This window comes from Carlito syrichta, unplaced genomic scaffold (assembly GCF_000164805.1).
Source record: "Carlito syrichta isolate Samal-C Ts95f unplaced genomic scaffold, Tarsius_syrichta-2.0.1 Scaffold89767, whole genome shotgun sequence".
NCBI classification, from domain to species: Eukaryota; Metazoa; Chordata; class Mammalia; order Primates; family Tarsiidae; genus Carlito; species Carlito syrichta.
Window position 1 is genome coordinate 178,031 of NW_007033863.1, and position 9,102 is coordinate 187,132.

Sequence of the window (9,102 nt, forward strand, 5' to 3'; positions counted from 1 at the left end):
GAGGTCTTGCCAAGTTGCCCAGGCTGGTCTCAAACTCCTGGACTCAGGCAATCCTCTCACCTTGGCCTCCCAAAGTGCTGGGATTACAGGTGCCACCTCATGACTGAGGTTTTGAAAACATAAATAATTACTTTCTATCAGCAACTCAGGAGGATTGCTTGAGTTCAGAAGGTCGAGTCCAGTCTGGGCAACAACAGTGAGACCTCATCACTTAAAAAAAAATTACTTTCTCTTAAAATTCAGATTCTGGTCAAAGTTCTCTGGAAATCAAACCTAGCTGCCCCGCTTTGCACATGAAAAAACTGAGGCTAGGAAGAGTAGATAACTGGTAGAAGAACACATGGCAGGTGTGGCATACCCCCAGAAGCCCAAGTATGCCAGTTGCCGGGCTGGCAGATTCCATACTCCTCATAGTTCTTGTTTCACCCCTCACAATAACGATCTGCTCTTATAAAATACATATTTCCTCAAACAGTGTGGAAAATGTTTCAAATATAAAGTCCCCAAATATATCTCATCCTCTTCCCTTTCTTTCACACAAAACCAAACAACGTAACATGTGTTATTGCCTGAGGAAGAACTGGGGACATTAGCCACACACAAGAACACAGGAATTACCAATTTGTCTTCCTGAAAATTGCATAATACTAAGCCCAGCACCTCTCCCCTGGCACTGGCTCCACAGTGTGCCCAGTGTCTCTTAACGTAAACAGCAGCTAGGAGTAAAGAAGAGTTTCAGCCTTGAGTGGTGACCAAAACAAGGAAGACAACCACATACAAAATAGAATGGACCTTTCTCATGGTACTTCAGGAAGAGAGCAAAGTAAACACTCTTGGTCTCACTGTTCCCACCCCAGGCATCTTATTAAGATGTGAGCACAACTGGTACCACATGGTCCCACATTTGTCAATTCACAGGCATACAGATCCCATTTTGCAAAAGAGGAAACTAACCAAGTGTGGTGGCTCACACCTGTAATCCCAGCACTTTGGAGAGGTGGAGGCGAGAGGGCTGCCTGAATCCATGGGTTCAAGACCAGCCTGGGCAATGTGGTGAGACCTTGTCTCTATAATGAATCAAAAAATTAGCCAGGCATGGCGGTGCATGACTGTAATTCCAGTTACTTGGACGGCTGAGGCAGAAGAGTCACCTGAGACCAGCAGGTCGAGGCTGCGGTGGCAGTGCACTGCAGCCTGGGTGAAACAGTGAGAGTCCAACTCAAAAAAACAAAAACAAAAAACAAAAGAAGAAACCGAGGCTTATGGAAATCATGTAACTTGCCTCAGATTAAGGGTTTGGGCTGGAACTGAACCCTGACAGGGGACATCATAGTTCTCCCTCTCCTTGGCACATGGCTCTGCCCAAGCCTAACCAACTCCATTTGCCATAGCTCAAAGTCCCAGAACCTTCCTTCACTGGGCAGAAGAGGCTAACACAAAAAGATCACAGAATAGCCTATACTAGAGTAAATGAAAAAAGTTAGATCAAATAGAACAAATGTCAAATTTATTCAAGTTTTCACAATTTGAAGTTAATGCTCAGATTATGTGACCAACCTCTGAAAGAAATATATGTATGCTCTAACTGCATTTCATACAAACAAAATGCAACCTTATGGCTCTTGCTAACATGTTGTGACTGGTATTAACAGGTTTTTGTGGTCAAAGGCCCGATAGGACCTCAGACTCCCAGTCTTGAACTCCACATGTTCACCTGCCAGGGTCACTCTACCAAGTTCTTCCAGAGAGACCTTACACCTTCCTAGGGACCAGAATCCTTTCATAAAACCCAAATGCCATTATAATTTGAATCTGGGCAAAGAAAGACAAGGTAGGTAGGAAGAGAAGTGCCTGTGCTCTGGAAAAACTTTCGTATATCACTGCCTTTTGGCTCCCTGGGCATGCCTTTGTTCAGACAGCCAGGTTCACATAAAATGGGTAAGTTATATTTTAGGACTGAGGATACACTGGGCCACCTTTCCCAGTTGGATCATTTCCCCAATTCTGCAGCAAACATCCAAGGGTGGATGCCTAAAGAGCTGCTGCATTTCCATTAATCTCATTATCGCCACTCTTAATCCCATTATCAGATCAAAACAAACACAATCCCCCTTTCAGTCACCTCCTCCATGGGTCTCCACTCACAGTTCACTTAAAGATGACACAGCACCTCTGGAAGGTACCTGGTTGACCTTAGTGTCACCTAGTGCCCAGATGGTGCATGACCTTAACTGTCAGCAGCCCTACTGTCATCCTTGGCTTTCTCTTCCTGGTTCTGTTCTTCACCCTGGGCAATGACAGCAAACAGCTAACCTTGAGAGGGCACCACACTAGTGCCAAGACTTGTGTTGTGTGCCCAGTGAGGCACTGTCTCATTTTATCCTCATCTGAAAGATGAACACGTGAAGCTTAGAGAAGGCTGAGTGACAGGTCAAAGGTCACACAGCAAGTGGCAGGGCCAGGATTCTTTTTTTTTTGAGTTGGAGTCTCACTCTGTTGCCCAAGCTGGAATGTAGTGGCACACTCATGGCCACTCCTGCATCAACCTGCTAAGGCTCTTGCGATCCTTCCACCTCAGCCTTCCAAGTAACTGGAACTACAGGCACGTGCTATCATGCCCGGTTAACTTTTTTATTTTTATTTTTTTGAGTTGGAGTCTCACTCTGTCGCCCAGACTGGAGTGCAGTGGCCGCTCCCGGCCACCACAGCCTCGACCTGCTGGGCTCCGGTGATCCTTCCGCCTCAGCCTTCCAAGTAGCTGGAACTACAGACATGCGCTACCACACCCAGCTAATTTTTGATTTATTGTAGAGATGAGGTCTCGCCAAGTTGCCCAGGCGGGTCTCAAACCCGCGGACTCAGGCAATCCACTCACCTCAGCCTCCCAAAGGCACAGGATTACAGACTTAGCCACCGAGCCCGGCTCTTTTTTATTTTTATTGGAGAGACGAGGTCATGCCAAGCTGCCCTGGCTGGTCTCGAACCCGTAGACTCAGGCAATCCACTTGCCTGGGCCTCCCAAAGTGCTGAGATTACAGGCTGAGCCACCAAGCCCAGTCATGGCCAGGATTCAAACCAGGGCCTAAATGAGCTGCACTGGTGGTATCAGAGTCTTTAGAGCAGAACAGCAAAAACAAGAAATAGGACTGGATGTCAACAGGCTGCTCAAGTCCTCCAGGGTCACCCTCCCTAGAGCATTCCGATAACACTGTTCTCCTATCACAGGGTCAGGAGACTTGATTTCAGAAAACAAAGTTCAACCCTGGCAGGAGAGGGTGGAAAGGTCAAAGAGCAAGAGCCCAAAGACAATTCTGCTTCTCAACATAGTCAGAAGACATATTGTTTTCATAAACCATCATTTATGGAGAAAAAAGGGGTCTTTTTTTAACCCACCCTTATAAACAAAACACTATGTAGTTCTGACTGCAAAAATTGGAAATGCATGCAATCTTCCTGAAAAAATGATCTATATCAAGTTTTAAAAAATACATACCACCCATTGATCTAGCGACTCCCCTTCCTAAAGATGAAAAAAGAGAGAACTTGGAAATCATTCCAAATGTCCAAAAACACCAGAATTTAGTTAGGTTACATTCATATGATACGCATCCATGTAAAATATCTTGCAAATATTCACAACGTAGTTTTGTTGGTTTTTTTTTTTAAAGCAGAAAAAACTTCAGTACAACCCAATTTTGTTACTTGGGTGTAGAATAAAAACTGGAAAGAAATAAAATGGAATTAAGAGATCATTTTTAAATTGTCTTAACATACTGTATTTTCCAATACTTTTTTTTTTTTTTTAGTTAAGGTCTCACTCTGATGCCCAGGCTGCAGTGCAGTCACAGGTCACGGCTCCCCGCAGCCCTGAACTCCTGGGCTCCAAGTAATCCATGTGCCTCAGTCACCCAAAGTGTTAAGATTACAGGTATGAGCCACTGCACGTGGTTTCCAAATGCTTTTAAATGACCACATACTTTCATTTAAAAGGGAAAAAAAAACCCTTACAATCTCATTTCCAAATGATGTGGGCCAACCAATTCTTTTCCCTTTCAGGGTGAGGGCAAGAACGGAACAGATTGCTGCTTTGCCCTAACCCTGACACTGAACTTTTCTCCTCTATTTCTTCAGAATGGAATACATCCCATGAATTAGGCTGGGACATGTGGACATGGTTTAATCAAAGTTGGTAGCCTGTTTAAACTGAAAGGTATTTTAAGCGTTTTAAAAATTATTCTTTACAATAACAGAAGTATAAGTTTGGGGTGCATCTTCCAGACTGTTCTCTATGCATCAGCATTTCAACTGCTCTGTAAGCATGAATTTTTTTTTTTTTTGAGTTGTAGTTTCACTCTGTCGCCCAGGCTGGAGTGCAGTGGCATGCTCACAGCTACGGCAGCCTCGACCTGCTGGGCTCAGGTGATCCTTCCATCTCAGTCTTCCAAATAGCTGGAACTACAGGTCTACGCTACCAAGTCTGGCTAATTTTTTGATTTATTGTAGAGATGAGGTCTCACCAAGTTGCTTGGGCTAGTCTTGAACCCCTGGGCTCAGGCAGTCCTCTAGTGTTGGCCTCCCAAAAAGTGCTAGGATTACAGGCTTGAGCCACCACACCCGGCCTGCATGGACAGTTTTTTTAAAAAACCAAATGGGGATCAAACCATGCAGGCAGTACAACATGTCAACATGGTAGTATCCTTAATGTTCCATGTCTTCATTTAAATGATTACACAGTATCCTATTAAGCTTTTCTTTTAGCTCTCCTACCAAAGTACTAAAAAAAGATGCCTTAAAAAGTCACTGTGAGCCAGGCACGGTGGCTGTCGCCTGTAATCCCAGCACTTTGGGAGGCAGAGGCAAGAGGACTGTCTGAGTCCACATTTCTACAATAATTAAAAATAAAAATAAATTAGCTGGGCATGATGGCACATGCCTGTAGTTCTAACTACTTGGAAGGCTGAGATGGAAGGATCGCCTAAGCCCAGGTTGAGACTGCAGTCTCTGTGAGCATGCCACTGCACTCCAGCCTGGGTGAGAGTGAGACTCTGATCCCCCCCCCCCAAAGTCACCGCACAGTCTCAAAAATTTAAACATAGTCATATGAACCAGTAATTCTACTCTCAGGTTTACCCCAGAAAAATTAATACATGTTCAAATAAAAACTTGTATACAAATGTTTATAATAGTACTATTCCACAATACCCAAAAGTGAAAACAACTCACTAATGAATAGATAATCATCATTTCGTTTTAAAAGGAATGAAGTACTGATTCATGCTACACAGCACGAACCTTTTGAAAACATTATACTGAGTTAAAGAAGCCAGACACAAAAGGTGTTTTGTATAATTCCTGAAATATCTAGAATAGGCAAATCTATAGAGACAGTGAGTAGAGTAGTGGCTTCCAGGGGTTGGGGAATGGAGGGATGAGGAGTGATAGGTAATGGATAAAGCATTTCTTGGGGAGGGGGGATCAAATGTCCTAAAATTGGTTCCAGTGATGGCTGCACAACTCTTGTGTATAAAGCAAAAACCTGACAAATGTATCATGTATGAATTATATGTCAAAGCAGTTATTTTATTAAAAAAAAAGATGTTTGGTAGAATTTTACAACAGTGTTGTGCTCAAATTATACATAGTTGATATTCAGTAAACATTTGGGACATGAACAAATCAATAAAGACTATACATACTAAAATAAAGTAATTATGTCTTGTTTCGTACACAGTAAGAGCTAAGGGACTAAATGTAGGGACTAGCAAATCATATACACATGAAATCAGGATATTAAAAAGAATGTGTTCAAAGTTTTTAAAAAAAAAAATCAAGTTTTTATTGAAATGCTACCCATACATGTTGCCAATAAAAGAAATGCTACCCATACATGTTTACTTCCCACTTCATCTCCCTCTTAAAATACTTTTTTGCAGGTCAGAGTTGAACCACAGCCCAAACCAAACCCACTCACCACATTTCGAACTACTAAGCGGGCAATGTACACTAGACAGTGCATGGAAGCAATTGCATGCCAAGCTGCTCAGATTGGTAGTAAGTTTACTGTGATCCTCAACACTATCCTAGTTAAGACCCACATTCCTTCTAAGTCACTACTGAACAATTATGTCCACTGCTAACAATATTGCTTAAAGAGGAATTATTTTCATTTGGTATTATGGACATGCAAAATTCTTGCTCAATTATCTCTCCAGTGGATTCATTCAAAGACTAGTTAAGGTGCTCTTCTAGACACAAGATAAAACAATAAAATAGGCAAAGCCAAGCAAACAAAACCCTACCCTCATAGAACTTACATTCTAGTTTAGAAAGACAGTTAACTTAAGGAAATTTTATATTTACAAACTCATACCTTATGCAGTAAATGTCAGCACCAGTAAGGAATTTTTCGCAATTCTCATCATGTAAATGTGCAGTCTGTTCTAAACACCCCAAAGATTTATGACACATTAGTAGCCATTTCCAGTGACAAATTTTTCTTTCCTTTTTTATAGGTTTGCTAGGAACATCAAGACTAATACAGTCTACTCTACAGGTTTATTCAAAATCAGAAATCAAAACATTTTACATAAACACAGTTATGACAAACCTAGGTTGTCAGAAGCAAATATAACAGCCTGGGGTCTTCAAATTATTGAAGTGCCAAATGGCTCTTGCTTTAAAAAGAAAACTCTCAAATCAGTAAATCTTGTCATTCAATAACCTTAATTGTGTAACAATAGTGTTACCTTTCCCAAAGCAAAAGTGCAATTTAGTACAAAGATCACAACTGGCTCAAAAGGTAACTTTTGGAAACAAAGTCTAAATTCCTTTGAACAATTCAATAATTTAGTGGAAATTTTACGAAGTGGCCAATGATTCTCTTGCTCTTACTAGCTAAAGTTTTTCCCCCCATTAGCCGCCCTCCAAGATGGAGAAGTTAGACATGTAGCAACTCAGAACAGCCAAATAATACTTGAAATGCAGCTACTTTCACGTCTTTCATCTGTAGGCAACGTTCCTTATCTCCACCAATTCCACTGGGATGAATGCTAGCAAGATACACTGGGGTGGGTTCAACTCCTTCCAGTTAAGACCAACTAAAACCATCTTAAGAGACTGACTTACTCCAGCTTGAGCCTTTAGTTACTATGCTCTCTATCCAAGTAAGCGATATGATGGATAACAGGCAGCAACACATTTTGTTTCGGATTAAGCTTTTCCTTCTCAATTTGATCAATGGAAACCATATGAAAAGCTTATCTTTCCCTGGTTGAAGTTTTTTGGGGGAAGGGGTTGGTTATCTACAATACCTCGGTGGAAAGATAATCTCCATCCAAATTAAACCGAAAGAAATGTCTTATGAAATTATAGGCAAGGTCATAAAACAGACTGTGCCATCCAAAACCTTCTTGAAATTGAAAACACACATTGACAAATTCTTTTGAGTATTGCTTTCTTTACAGCTTCCAAGGACTACAAATTCCAAGGAATTTGCAGAAATTTGACAGTTCCATTCACAAAAATCCCCCAACCATTATTACAGCACCCAAGAGCCACTAGCTTAGAGGGACACTGCGACTCGGTTTTTGTAACCACGGACTGATAGAGCCCTCTCGAAGGTAGTAAGGAAAGACATTTCGATTCTCACGAGGCAGACTCCAAGAGGTCACTCGCATTCATCCACTCATCCCCCCCTCCCCCGCACACGCGCGAGCACAGGGAGAATTGAACCCAACGAGACCATAAACCCTACCGGACTGCACAGAAACGTAAACAAGCAAACAGTTAAATAAATAAATAAATAACAAAGCACGGTCTTGAGTAAAAGAGAGGTCAGCCACTGAGCAGAAGCACATGACTCGTCCACGGGCCTGAAGTATTTACAGCGTCCACTACACCAAAGTGGGATTTCCCATGTACATCCAAGGCCAGGCCTAGGGGGCATCTCAATCGGGTGAAGCTGTGCTACTTCCGTTTGGGAGGGGGTTCATTTTATTTCGCTGAATCACAACTCCTCCACATCCCCACCCCAAACCATCACACACAACACCGCAAAAAAATTTTGAAAAATAAAAAAAAAGGAAAAAGGACGCGGGCGAGCACCGACCAAAACAAAGCGCCCAGCAAGGGGCTGCCAGGCTGGGAGTGGGTGGGTCGAGAGGGCCAAGCTCGCCCCCCAGGACACCGCTCCCGCCCCTGGTGCCTGCCTTCGGGTCGGCGTGCGACGGCAGCCCCTGCCCTCCCGTCCCTTTCTTTACAGAGCTCCGGGGACCACCAGGAAGGTGAGGATTCGGGGGCGGGGGCGCGCTGCCCGGGCTCCGGCAGGACTCAGGTGCCAGAGAGCGCGTGCGGCGGGCCCGGCCCACGTAAGAGCGGGACCAGGCCGCCCCGGGGACCGCGGCGGGAGACAGCGACGCTCGGGACCACTACGCCTGGCCCGGACTTACCCGGCCGGGCGCGCCGCGGACCCCGCAGCGGCCGCTTCCTCCTCCTCCTCCTCCTCCTCCTCCTCCTCACTTGACAAAATGGCGGCGGCAGGAAGTGCCGGGCGCCTCGGCCCGCCCCCCGCCCGCCCCACCGCGGCGCCCGCGCCCCCCGTCCGCGCCTGCGCCCCGCCGGACGGCCGGAAAAGGGAGGTCTTGTATATAACCTATAACCGGCCGCGAGCGGGTCCAACTGACTGATGCCTAAAGCGCATGCCGCGGCGGACTGACCCAGAAGGCGCTACATTACCTGACACCGGTGGATACAAAAGAAACAGAAGATTCCTACCCTACGAGTTCACTTACTAAGATTTTTTTCAGTAATTATGGTACTAATATATCCCTTAATGGCATAATGAGTAATTATGGAATTAATTATAACTGAGGTAGCTTTTACATGAGAAAGGGAAACAAAAGCAAATAGAAGTGATTTCTGATGTACTCTGACCAAACACATGTCAATTTACAATTTTCAAGTTTAGATCACAAAATAGTTACATTTACACCACAGGTTCCTGTCAGCATTTCTAGACAAATGTTCTTTTAATTTATCCTGACAGGCTATTCATGAAGAAATTAGACTATGTATATAATTATCATTAACAAATTTTCCTTTCCC

General features: G+C 43.9%; 1 protein-coding gene across 1 annotated transcript in view; it reads right to left on the reverse strand.

Annotated features, from left to right (window-relative positions):
• The window catches only part of BRD4 (bromodomain containing 4), a 103,089-nt gene extending 94,569 nt beyond the window's left edge, over positions 1 to 8,520 (reverse strand). The window contains 1 exon segment of the mRNA XM_021712428.1: positions 8,448 to 8,520. The gene's annotated coding sequence lies outside the window, so the exon portion shown is untranslated.
• Positions 8,521 to 9,102: the final 582 nt, after the last annotated feature.